This window comes from Colossoma macropomum, unplaced genomic scaffold (assembly GCF_904425465.1).
Source record: "Colossoma macropomum unplaced genomic scaffold, Colossoma_macropomum, whole genome shotgun sequence".
Taxonomy (NCBI): Eukaryota; Metazoa; Chordata; class Actinopteri; order Characiformes; family Serrasalmidae; genus Colossoma; species Colossoma macropomum.
Window position 1 is genome coordinate 19,781,344 of NW_023494787.1, and position 11,902 is coordinate 19,793,245.

Genomic DNA, 11,902 nt, shown 5'->3' on the forward strand with positions numbered 1-11,902 from the left:
CCAAAACGAGAACTTTACAGGAGAAGGAAAAAACCTACTCTACCTTTAATGTAAGTCAGTGGAACCAGACTTTTTCTCAAGTACTTTTGGGTCATTTCCGTTGGTCCATTCATCATGAAATTTACACACAATGTTAAGGACAACAGGCATTTTCAAAGTATGTCAAAAACTGAAAAACGACAAAAATGGAGATGTGAGGTTTTGTTCCGACAGCAGTGATTTATGGACACAAAATATGAGCAACTTCAGGTGTTCCCAAGTGGTGCAATGGACTAAGCCATGACCCCATCTGTGAGTTTGTTCATCAGCAATCCCACAGACATCCATAAGCGAGTACCCAAGAGGAGACAATGTCTGACAGGATTGTGTGAATATAACTGTATTATTTACTATTACTATTATTAACTGAGAAGCAGAACTAAAAAAAATGAAGAGAACTTTTGACTCAACTAAGTCTGAGTTAGGTGAACTCTATTTTTAATAACATATTTCCACAATAAGACATGTGCACACACACATTTAATTCAACAAAGCCAGTATTAAACATCAGAATCAACAACAGAATCCTTTTATTCTTAATCACAGAGCAGTCCTTCATGCTGAGCTTGCTGCTGTGAGGAACACTTATGTAATTCGATTAATAAATGATTTTTCTTTCTGCCTCCTTACATGATTAGTATGGTACATTACCCTAGCCTACATAAAAGTCTGTGCATTACATCATGCTTTGCGGGATGACTTTTGTACTCGGCCTGTGATTAAATATACATATCAAAACGCAGAGATGTTTACATGGTCAGATGTACACTCACAGTAAAAAAAAAGACAGTCATTCCTGTGGTCATTGATCTGATCCTCCGGCACAAGCAGCAGTGGCTTCTTAGAAATTCTGTGTTCTGAAATTGCGTACTGACCTCTAGAAGCCATCCATATTTATAAAGTGCTTCCACAGGTGTCTTCTGGAAGGTTAGGGAATATGAAAGAAGCCAAGGTCATTTCAGAGAGATTCTAAAGAAAGGTGAAATGCACACAGTACACTTCACTCTGATCTCAAACACTCTGTCGCTTTCTCTCATGCAGCAGTGCTGACAAGCTGTTGGTAGCAACAGGGACACTGGAAGAGAAGTCTGCTATTGTTTCATGGACAATGGCCGAGCATAGCTGGGCTTGCTCTCCACCTGGGTTGTGATAAGCTGGAAAGCAATTAGAATGTAAATGTAGATCAATGTTGAGAACAATGGGAATGGTAATGGCTCTTGAGTGTAACAATGAGTCAAGAAAAAGTTACCTGGAACTGCATAATGTACACATATACAGCACTGTGTAAAAGCCAGACCAGAACATATTTCTAAGTATGTTAGATATAAATATAGTCCACTTGCATAAAGAAGGGAAAAGTCAGAGGAAAATAGATACAGGAAAAATGGGACTCATAACAACCAAGACCTGGTAGCCCACCAAAGCTGTCACCACCAGATAAACTGTACTTAAAACTTTCATCTTTGAGAGAAAATCAAGCTCCACTCTTCAAATCTAAAAAAGCCACAGGTGTTTCTGTCCATCCTTCCACTGTGAGAAGATCGCATTATGGGTCTAAAAAAATGTGTAACTGTCACGAAGCCCTTATTGAGAAAAAGAAATGACAAAAAAGAAGAAACTTTGCACTAGAACTCTAAAAATGGTCATCTGAGATTCAAAGGAAGGTTCTATGGGCTCATCTTCTTATCTTCTTGATCCAGCTAGGATCATGGTTGTAATAGGGATTGCAGGGAAGCTAAGCCGATCCCAGGCCAACCTGGACATATAATATCTCCAGTGGGTCCTGGGATAACCTCAGGGTCCCAGTTGGCTATGCCTGGTAAACCTCCAACGGGAGGCAGCCACGGGGCATCCTAATCAGATGCCCAAACCATCTCAACTGGCTCCTTCTTATAGGCATTGGGGTTCTCTGGGCTGTAATCTAGAACTTTAAATTGGTAATTGGGATTTCTCACTTGTAAAAAGCAGAACATGCAACCAACTTCTAAGACTGAATTTTGTAGATGCTTACAAGAAGCATAGAAAAACAATTCTAAAAAAACAGTTTGATTTGTTGAACATTTTTGGTCACTGCATAATTCCACATTTTCGTTTTATAGTAATTATTCTAAATGATTCTAAAATGTGAAAAATTGCAAAAGTTAGAATGAAGACAAAAAAAATCATGAGGTGTTTCTAAACTTTTGACTTGTACTGTATATACGAACAATGTGCAAGTGACAGTTCTGATTTAGCCCTTAGAAATCGTTTGCTATTCAAATATAATTATGTTATTACAGTAGAGCAGGCCTTGCATTAGCATCATAAATTTGATTTGGCTGAAGGTTTTTGTACTATGAATTCTCTAGTTTCTAGTAGTGGACATGAACTGCGGACTGCAGAAGCATATGTGAAATAGCCTGTCAGATTTGATGGATATTGATGTCTTCCTTTAACCTGACACAGCTTTTCTCTGAACAGAACATTTATTGTGTAGAGATCCAACACTAGAGCTTTCCCTGATAGCATTGTCTGTCATACCAAAGCTACCACTATGAACTCTGTCCAACTCAATCTTACACTATTGTTGCAGTGGATAGAGGAGTGGTGTCTTTGTGAGCCCTGATCGTTCAGCTGGTCCCTTGGTTGATCTCTCTGTCACTTCTGTCCTGAGCTCTTGAAAAGACAGAGAAAGCACACTGAAAGAGAACCAAAAGAATTTGGAAAAAGCAACAAATGTCAAGTTACTATGTTTTACTATATAGCAAACAGAAAATTATTACAAACTAATTATTACCAAAGAATTACATGTATTACAAATAGACATTTACATAGCAGGTTCTAGTTGAAGTAACCAAAATTTGAACTATTAATGAAACAGCTTACTACAAATCTGCTTTTCTAACATATTTCATTTTCTCCTTCTAGCTTTTATCTGACACCTGACACACATTGTTTTCTGAATACTCTAAGTACAGCATTCACCCTCCTGCTTTGAGTAAACAAGGCTTTTACTCTTTCTTCAACACCTGAAAGTGCCTCTTGACCATTTGCCCCTACTGATCAATTTCCTGGAGGGGGGCATCTCTCTCAACGTTGTGATTTGTTTTCACCTCTGTTGCTCCCTATCTATGCATCTACTCTAAAGCTGGGCACTCATCACTTTTTGGGCTTTTATTAATCAGTTGGGTGTTTCTTTAGAGCTTCTGGGTGACCCTATGGCCTCAGCAGACTCCTAGATGCCCCCGCTGTAATAGTTCTAATTAAGCTTGTCCTGCTGTATTAAGCTGCTTTGCATTTCACTCACCTCCAAGAGCAGCCACCAGACTCCTCTGCTCTCACCTTGGAAATTTAATAGAGGCCGCACTATCACACTGCAGCCTAGCGTTTTGTCTCATGGGGAGTCACTGCAAGTGTCCTTCTTTTAGAATTGAAATTTGGCAGTTTAATAAATAGTCCTCTTTTACTGGCGGGTAACAAGGTATGAGGAATTACAGCAGATAATGACATGGGGGAAATATGTTTTGGTTTACTAGTTTTTGTTTTTGGAGTGGTTAAATGCCAATATAGTCGCATTCACATATGTTAAAATTAATATATGTTTCAATTTTGGCCCTATATTAGAGATGACTTTTTGTCTAGATTTCAGTTATTGGTTAAAATGTGTAAAAGAGAGAGAGGTATTCAAATAGGGTTTCAGTGCATAAACCTCTCATTACAAATATCAATGCACATTGGCTCAAACACCAAAGGCACTAGTCTACAAACAAAAATATGGAAAATAAGGGAATTCTTCAACATATTCTCCACAAGTGAGCAAGTGTATGTGTGGCCTACACCAAAAGACTGGTACAGGCCTCAATGATTGACCCCTATAGTGAGGGGGTCTGATGGCTTTGCAGCTCTGTAATGCTGTGGGGGGCATTTTGCTGGCATGGCGTGGGTCCGCTTGTCCCCTCAGAGGAAAAGGTCTGTCCAAACCAATACAAAGTTATTCTGACTGATCACATTATCCCACAATGAGACATTTCTGTCCCATCCAGAGGACATGAGGGGTCACTGAATGGTTTGATGAGTCTGAAAATGAAATCATATGCTGTGGCCCTCACAGTCACTAGATTGAGTACTTGAGTACTGAGGTGTGTTGCCACCTGTAAGGCATGTGTGTGTACCTGAAAGTGTTTGGGCACCCTTTCATTTTTAGTCTGGACATCATTGTTCGTTTATTTAATATGTGAAATAGCATGTATTTGGTAGTATAATTATTTTGTAGTAGGTCTACATTCTATTATATCTTTCAATTATGTATTAGGTTAATCTATTAAAAATATTAAGGCAGAATGTGCATAGCTTTGTAGTATAACTACTGTGTTGTTATGCACATTACGTCTAAATCATCTCAAACAATTTGGTCAATAGATTTTGATTTGCTCAGATCCAGTCTACAACTTTCCTAATAGCAGGTGATATTAGCGATCATGCCTGAAGAAGATGCATGAAGAGAAAGAGCAGCAGCCAAGGCTGCAACTGGTAATACTTTCTTTAGGTTACATTAATCTTAATTTTAATCTAATGCAATTTCAAAAAGCATTTTATGTCTATGATTTGAAGATAACCTCAATAGCAGTGCACTTACTGTTACTGATAAGAGAACTAGTGCTTCCATCTGTGCTATTAGCAACTGTTTTGTCCATCATCCTATCACTGCACTCTAGAAAAGTGATTTGTGAAAGGTCTTTGACCCCTTAACCTGCAGGCTTAGTATTCAGTCAATAAGCTTAAAATGTACTATTTATTTATAACTATACATTATTAAGTAATTTCTATGAATTACTATGTAAGTTAAGAGATTGTGGAGTGCAGTTTAAGGAGTTAATTGCTGTAAGGCAGTGGCCACTTCACTGCTATAAGATTATGGGCTGCTGTCCATGGTGCTGAAACATCAACCCTGAGACCATATTCAGTACCAATAATATGGATAATCTGCCTGCATGTAGCTGACAGGCAGATCTCAGAAACAGACCCTGGCTGGTTCTTCATGAGTTAGAATAGCAGCAGCCACTCACCTCCTAAACTTACCAGATATAAAAGACCAACACTGGAAAGAAAGTGGCACTGTGGACACTTTCACATCTCACTCTTTCTCTCGTTCTCTCTCTCTCCCTCGCACAGAGGCCGAGAGCAAGCACAAAGATGCTTCCCACCGTGACAAAATGTCTAAGAACCCACCACCCAGTGTCTTACTAGAAGACTTCTTTTTTCTTTCTCCGCCCCGCATCTACCAATAAAAGTCCCACTTCAAGCCCTGTCTCTGCTATCTTTGTGTGTTTTCTTGTGCTCCTCCTTCGCTGTTGCAAGTATATCATATTCTTCAGAAAGCACTACATAACACTAAAAAAGCTTCCCCTACCGTGATCAACCAAAGACCTCTAAAATTGCTCTACCTGGGAGTATAGAATACATTCAGTATCTCTCTGCTTGGGTTGTCTGGAGTGTTTGGGTTTCAAAAAATGTCCATGAAGCAACACTCACACAACCTTCCCTCATGTTGTGATGTATATTAATCTGACAGTGAAGCTCATCAATCATATTGTCCAGCAACTGCAGACGTTCCAGATGGCAATGGTAGCATGAACGTACTCTTATGCATACACAAGCAACCCCTGTTTCTTCAGTAGAGCAGTGCATTGTTGCAGGTTTTATGGCTTGTTTTGCCTCATTGCTGTTTAAATATGCTAATATAAAGAGGTGTGTACAGTAATCTGAATCCATACTCAGGCAAAATTATTATTACATCTAATAAATAATTCTAGTATAATCAATTATAGCCTAACCAAAAATAACCTAAAAAGTATCAAGGCACAAATGTAATTGGGTCATTCTACAGAAACGTCCACTTGTTTATATCTCCATAGGTGTCACTGGTGTTACCAATCCTCATTGGTGTTACACATAAGAAAGGTAACACCAGAGACAGAAACAGTGACATTTTTAATGAAACATGCATGCATTGTACAAAATGGTTGCTACAGAGCATCAAACCACATGTCATCAATCATGAAAAATCCACTAAAATATGTAATTTAATCCATTTATATTCTCTTTTTTCACAATTGTCTAAGAATAAAGTAGGCCATACCAGTGACGCCAACTAAAAGCTTCATATGAAATCATGAGCTAAATGAGAAAATTTCTGATAACTGAAAAGACACAGTGGACTTACCATGTGCTTTTTTCATAGATCCTCAGAAAATAGGTAAAAGGAAGTCAAGTGATGTCATCAGTGTGATTTTTATTTCAAAATACACGACTGCTTGGGACAACAACTTTCATTATATATTTTATAATATTTATTTGTCTTTTGTTTTCTTTATGTCATTTAATTTATATATTCCATAGTCATGTATAGATTATTGTAGATAAAATTGCAGAAAAACATTTTTTTTTTCTTCAAATATGGCCTCACCCTTTATACATGACTGTGGGGACAAGCACTTCTGTGGTGCTTGGAATTCTAAATAATTGATTTAAAAACCAATATTGCTAAGTTGATGGTTCAAGAAGGTGTAACTGTTAAAATAACTTATTGTTTTATTTTAAAATAAAAATAAATTGTAACCCTAACATGTTTTTCGAGTGTAAAATATCTGTAAATGCTAAGGACACAAAAATGGACATTTCTGTAGAATGACCCACTTGAGTATTGAGTTCTTTATAGAACTGCAGTGGAACTCAGTACATTAAGCATCTATAAGCATAGAATCTTAACTTTTTCAACTCTGTTCCTGTCTTTTCTGAGATTTTTTGCTCAGTGAAAACGAAATGCTGAATTTCAAAAGTGCATGGAGTGAACAGCAAAGCAGTCCAGGTGCTGAACCACAGGAACCAAATGAAATGAAACACAAAAAAGGAAGTAGGAAATAAATGTTAAGGCTAAAACAGTAGCTTAGTGAAAAGTTCTTTATTCACATCTTCACATACAGTAAAGGTAATATTACATTATGCAACAGTTCCCCCCTGCACAGTCAGTTCCCATGGCATAATCCATTTGGTTAAGTAGTGTTCTAGAATGATGCACTTATTTTTCATAATAATTATTCTGCTAAGCTCCAGTTGCTAAGTAACAACTCCTAAACGCTGCAGCTAACCATTACTAAGTTTCTACTTTAGCACCTTCCAAAAACAGGATACATTCAATAACTAATAAGAGCACATTTGGTCTGCAGCATGTTTGGTCAGAGTCTGAAGAACAGTGTGATAACAGGCTTACATCAAGTTCCAAACCTTTTGTTGGGTCTAAACAAGCTTTTCAGCTGGCAGTTATGATGGTGGGGCAACTAAAGAAACTGGAATTAGCCAGAAATAAACAGAATACAATTTAGCAATCAAGATGGGCTGCTTTACAGACTGGCTGGAACAAAACAACATTCAGGTTAATCTGCCAAGTACTGAAAAAGCACAGTTGAGCCTGATATTGAGTTTTATCTATAACTTAAACAGTTACGACTTTTTTGGTAGAAAGAATTCCCAATAATAAAGCATATTAAAGCATGGATACAATGTTCAAGGCTTCCTTGCTTTACTTTTTTTTTTAACTTTGCAGAACTACGGTAGAATAGTTGAGGAGACGTGTTATTGCGAATAACATCATGGCTTTTATGATCTATGGTATTCACCATAGATAGCAATAACACATAATTACTAGGGTTCTATTCCTTATATGTTTTATCAAATCATGACGACTGAAGAGTTGATCTGCAAAAAAATGATAAATGCCATCCTTAAAAAAAAAGTTGAGTTTTTCCTAATACATAGCACATTGTGAACCCTAATGTTTTGTTACAAGTGCCATTATTGTCCATTGTCAAGGCATTGCAAGTTCACGTTTTAAAGCAGAAACAGTCAAGCACCAGCACTGCTCTCAAGCAGAACCCAAAAAATTCATTCAGCGAATCAGTGCACAGTATTTGGGTCATGTGACCCAATAGTACCATGAATGGCTCGCTTCTCCCTACAAAGTGCAGCATGTAGGTCTTAAAATAGTGGCTACTGCATCTTAACAGAGCACAGTGTGTCTAACAGAGAACACTTTTGGCTTCAGTCGTGTGTGCACAATTCCATGCTGGACATAAAGTGCAATATTTGGGTGTAAAAGCCAAAATTTCATAACTCACATAGCTCAATGGAGAAGTGAGCACTTTACCTGCTTGTTTTATGTTAAACAATGTTAAATATTGGAAATGGAAATGGAAACTTGTATCCATTTAATGACTTTGTTTAACTCATGAAATTACCATTTCAGTTATCTGCTTTGCCAAAAAAATAAATAAATAATAAGTTACCTGTGTTTTGTTGAGTCATTTTTACTTTATTAAAACAACCCAACTGTTGGTTGGTTGATATTACCTGGAATGCACAATCAAGAAAACATGATGATCCATGAAAATTCATCAAAATGGAGATATCTGTTTTTGCAAATGAACTCTTCAAATTATATCACAATATGATTTTATGATAAGAAGAATTTGAATAACACTGCATGTATTACTTCAACAAGAGCTTAATCAGTCTTCTTTACTTGCAATTAGTGCAGGACAGTAAAATTGTGAAACAAACACTGTACTCAGTTTTTAACAGGGTTTTTTTTTTTCTTGTGCTGTGCTGGATACATGGTTCAAACTTATCAAGCATCAGAAAAATGTCATATTACATTGTTTATTGTGTTTTGTGAATATGTTGTCAAGTATAGTAATGCTAGATTTTTTAATACACATCAACAAATCCATCCCAACTGCTCTTAAGTACATGTACCAAAGTAAATGAAACTAGTTACTACCCACTTCTGCTCACAAGAACGTGTGCAATTTCTTGCATATATATATTCAACCATCCATAGATTTCAGATTAAGCTGAAATGAAGTCCACTTAAGTTGCAATGAGCTGAATGTTCTGAATCTAGTTGCCATCTGTTGTATACAATGAAGTTGTCATTTTGTAAATAATCATACTCTGAAATAAAAACCATCTTGCTATATTCAATTCTATTTTTAAGTCTAATCAGTGCCGTAACCTCAATCTCTCTCAAACCTTGCATGATAATCTTTCACAGTATAATATCCCATTTTGTACATCGTCCTCCACTCTCCTCATTTCACTGGCTGTCCCCAAAATCAAGGGTAATTTTTAATCACTTGGATAATGAAAGTTTTTAAGGAGAATCTCAGTGATAGATATATGAGTTTATAGGAGTTGACAAGGGACATTACACCAGCAGCATTAGAACTGGCAGACTGTCAAACAGCCCATTGGAAAATGATCAGTAAGCTCAGGAGAAGAATACAGAGGAGCTGTGTGCTCTGGGGCTGAAGCCAGTGGGCTGGCCCAACCTCCACCCAGTTGTAATTACACTGGGACAGAGCAGATGCATTAGCCTGCTTTATAAGATAGAGGAGCTACCCAGGAGAATGCTTTTGTCTGGGCAAATGGCAGATCCTGTTTTTCTGCAGAACTTACTGCTCTTTTGAAATTTGCCAGGAGTGGCTCCAGCTGGGTTGAACACTCAGTATTTGTAGAATCACCCTAGCATTGGCCAAAAAAAATGGACAGTGTTTATAAAGACCCTCAAATTCATCTTCACTGATTCATCATTTATACTCCCATCTCCAACATTAACAAAATGTTAAAGCTGCACTATATAAGTTTTGGGGATTTAGAGGCCTTTCTGGTGGAAATGTGTAATTGCATGCAATGTGCAGAAGAACACTTTGTAGCATTAGTTGTGTTTTAGATGATTGTTTCACTTAATTTAAAGAAGTGGAACTTTTCATAAAATATATTAACAAAATTTTAAAAAAGTACATGAAGAAAACTGCCAACCAGAAACAGTGAGGAACCCTCAATATGTGCCCTATTTTTAATACATTACTTTTATATATTGTAATGGAATACATTACTAAACACATTTAGTATAGTGTAATCTGTCTTCCGAGACTAGATGTTAATATCTAAAGATGTATGACGTGGTATGGAAAACTCCTGCAAAATTCGACCCCATGCCACTGATTTTTAAATGACTATTTCAGGCTTTACAGGGTGACTCGCAGCAGCAAAAATTGCACAGCAAACTCTAAGAGTACAAGCAACTAATTTAGAATTTCAATAGGAAAATGAATTAATTGATCAGTGGAATTAACCCTGTATATGCCCCTTGTATGCAGATCCAGGCTTCTATTTCTCACCCCTATTACTTAACCCAGGGGTTGGCAACCCAAATGTCAAGAAGAGCAATTCTGTCCTTTCAACAAAAATCAATCTGCCTTGGGAGCCACAGCATTTTACATCCATTTATTGAACGTTTTACCATCTTGGCTGTAAACATGTCTCAGTATGTGCTAATGTGCTGGTGTAGACTAAACAATATAATATGAACGAAAATGCAGACTTACTTTGCTCTGCTTTAAGCTTTAGCTCAGCAATAGCCACTTTTCTTGGATCTCCAGCAGGAACATTTCTGCAAAAGTAAAATAGTTTCTTATATAATGTTTCTTGACTTTCGATTTTTTATGAGGCTGAAGTCAGCTCTTTATTCGCCAGCTTCTCGTTTGACTTTTCCCGTTCCTCCTCAAATGGTGCCTGAGGTGCCAGAATGTAACTGCTGCAACATTTAAGGTGGAACCTTAACAAGAAGCTGACTTCAGCTTCATGACTTTTATGTTTAACAGTTTCCTCTTGCAGATTAAATGTAACAGGAAACCAGCTGGAGTGCTAATAAATATTTTTACCTAAAAATCTAATTCTATTGTGGAGCCGCAACAGGGCAGTAAAAGAGCCACGTGTGGCTCTGGAACTGCATGTTGCTGACCTCTAACTTAACCCCTTAAATGGCCAGAGCCCTGTGGTGAGCCCAGTTTTATTAAACACCTCTGTAACCAGAACATAGCGCAACCAGTTTGCGCTGAAGTCCCTGTAGTTGCTGAATTATAAGCCTCAGTATGTAATAAGTCTGAGATTTTAAGGGGTTAAAAATAATATATCCAGTTTGTATTATTTTCCACATAATTGCTGAATAATATGTTTTAGAAAGTCTAGGTTAAAGCACATGGTGTGTTGACATTTGGGATGCAGCATATTGAACCTCTATTAGGTGAAACGGTGTGATTGCCTTTTATACCCTTTTATCTCCCACTGTCACTTTTTTATGACTTTTATTTATCACAGTAATCACCAAATTCACCCAGGAGGTGAGTGATTGATCGCTGAGGGTGGCACAGGCCAGGTCTCATTTGCATGAGATACCGTTGTAGGAACATGAGAACCGGGTAAGATAATTATCTTAATTAAACTCGATGTCACTGGGAAATGTGCACAAACAAGCAATAAAGACCCTGCCCTGTTCCAAGTCTCCAAACAGCCAACTCCCTGAGAGCACTAACAAAGGCCATAGCCTTATCACAATCCACGGAAATATCAGATATTCAACTCAATATTATCCTTTTCAAATAAATAAATAAACAAATAGATATATGAATAAAAATAATAAATGAATAAAATGGAAAAGGGATATAGGCAATATTCCAGATGGACCGCTGCCCAGGCTGATGCTTTTGTCAATATTTGCCAATATTTTTTAATCTCTAGTAACGATTCCAGAGCTGCATATCGGATAACGTTTTTACTATGCTAATCAGCGTGTTATTGTCAGCCATGACAGATGAGTCTGTGGGCGAGGACAAGGCCATGTGAGAGGACGATGACAGAATAGAAGCAGGGATCTTTATCTGCTGTCTCCCGCTGTAGCTTCATCACAGCAGAATCCTGCAGAGCTTCTTTTCTTCTTCAACTAACTCCTATAGAGGCCTCATCTTTCGCAGCCTGTGGAATACAC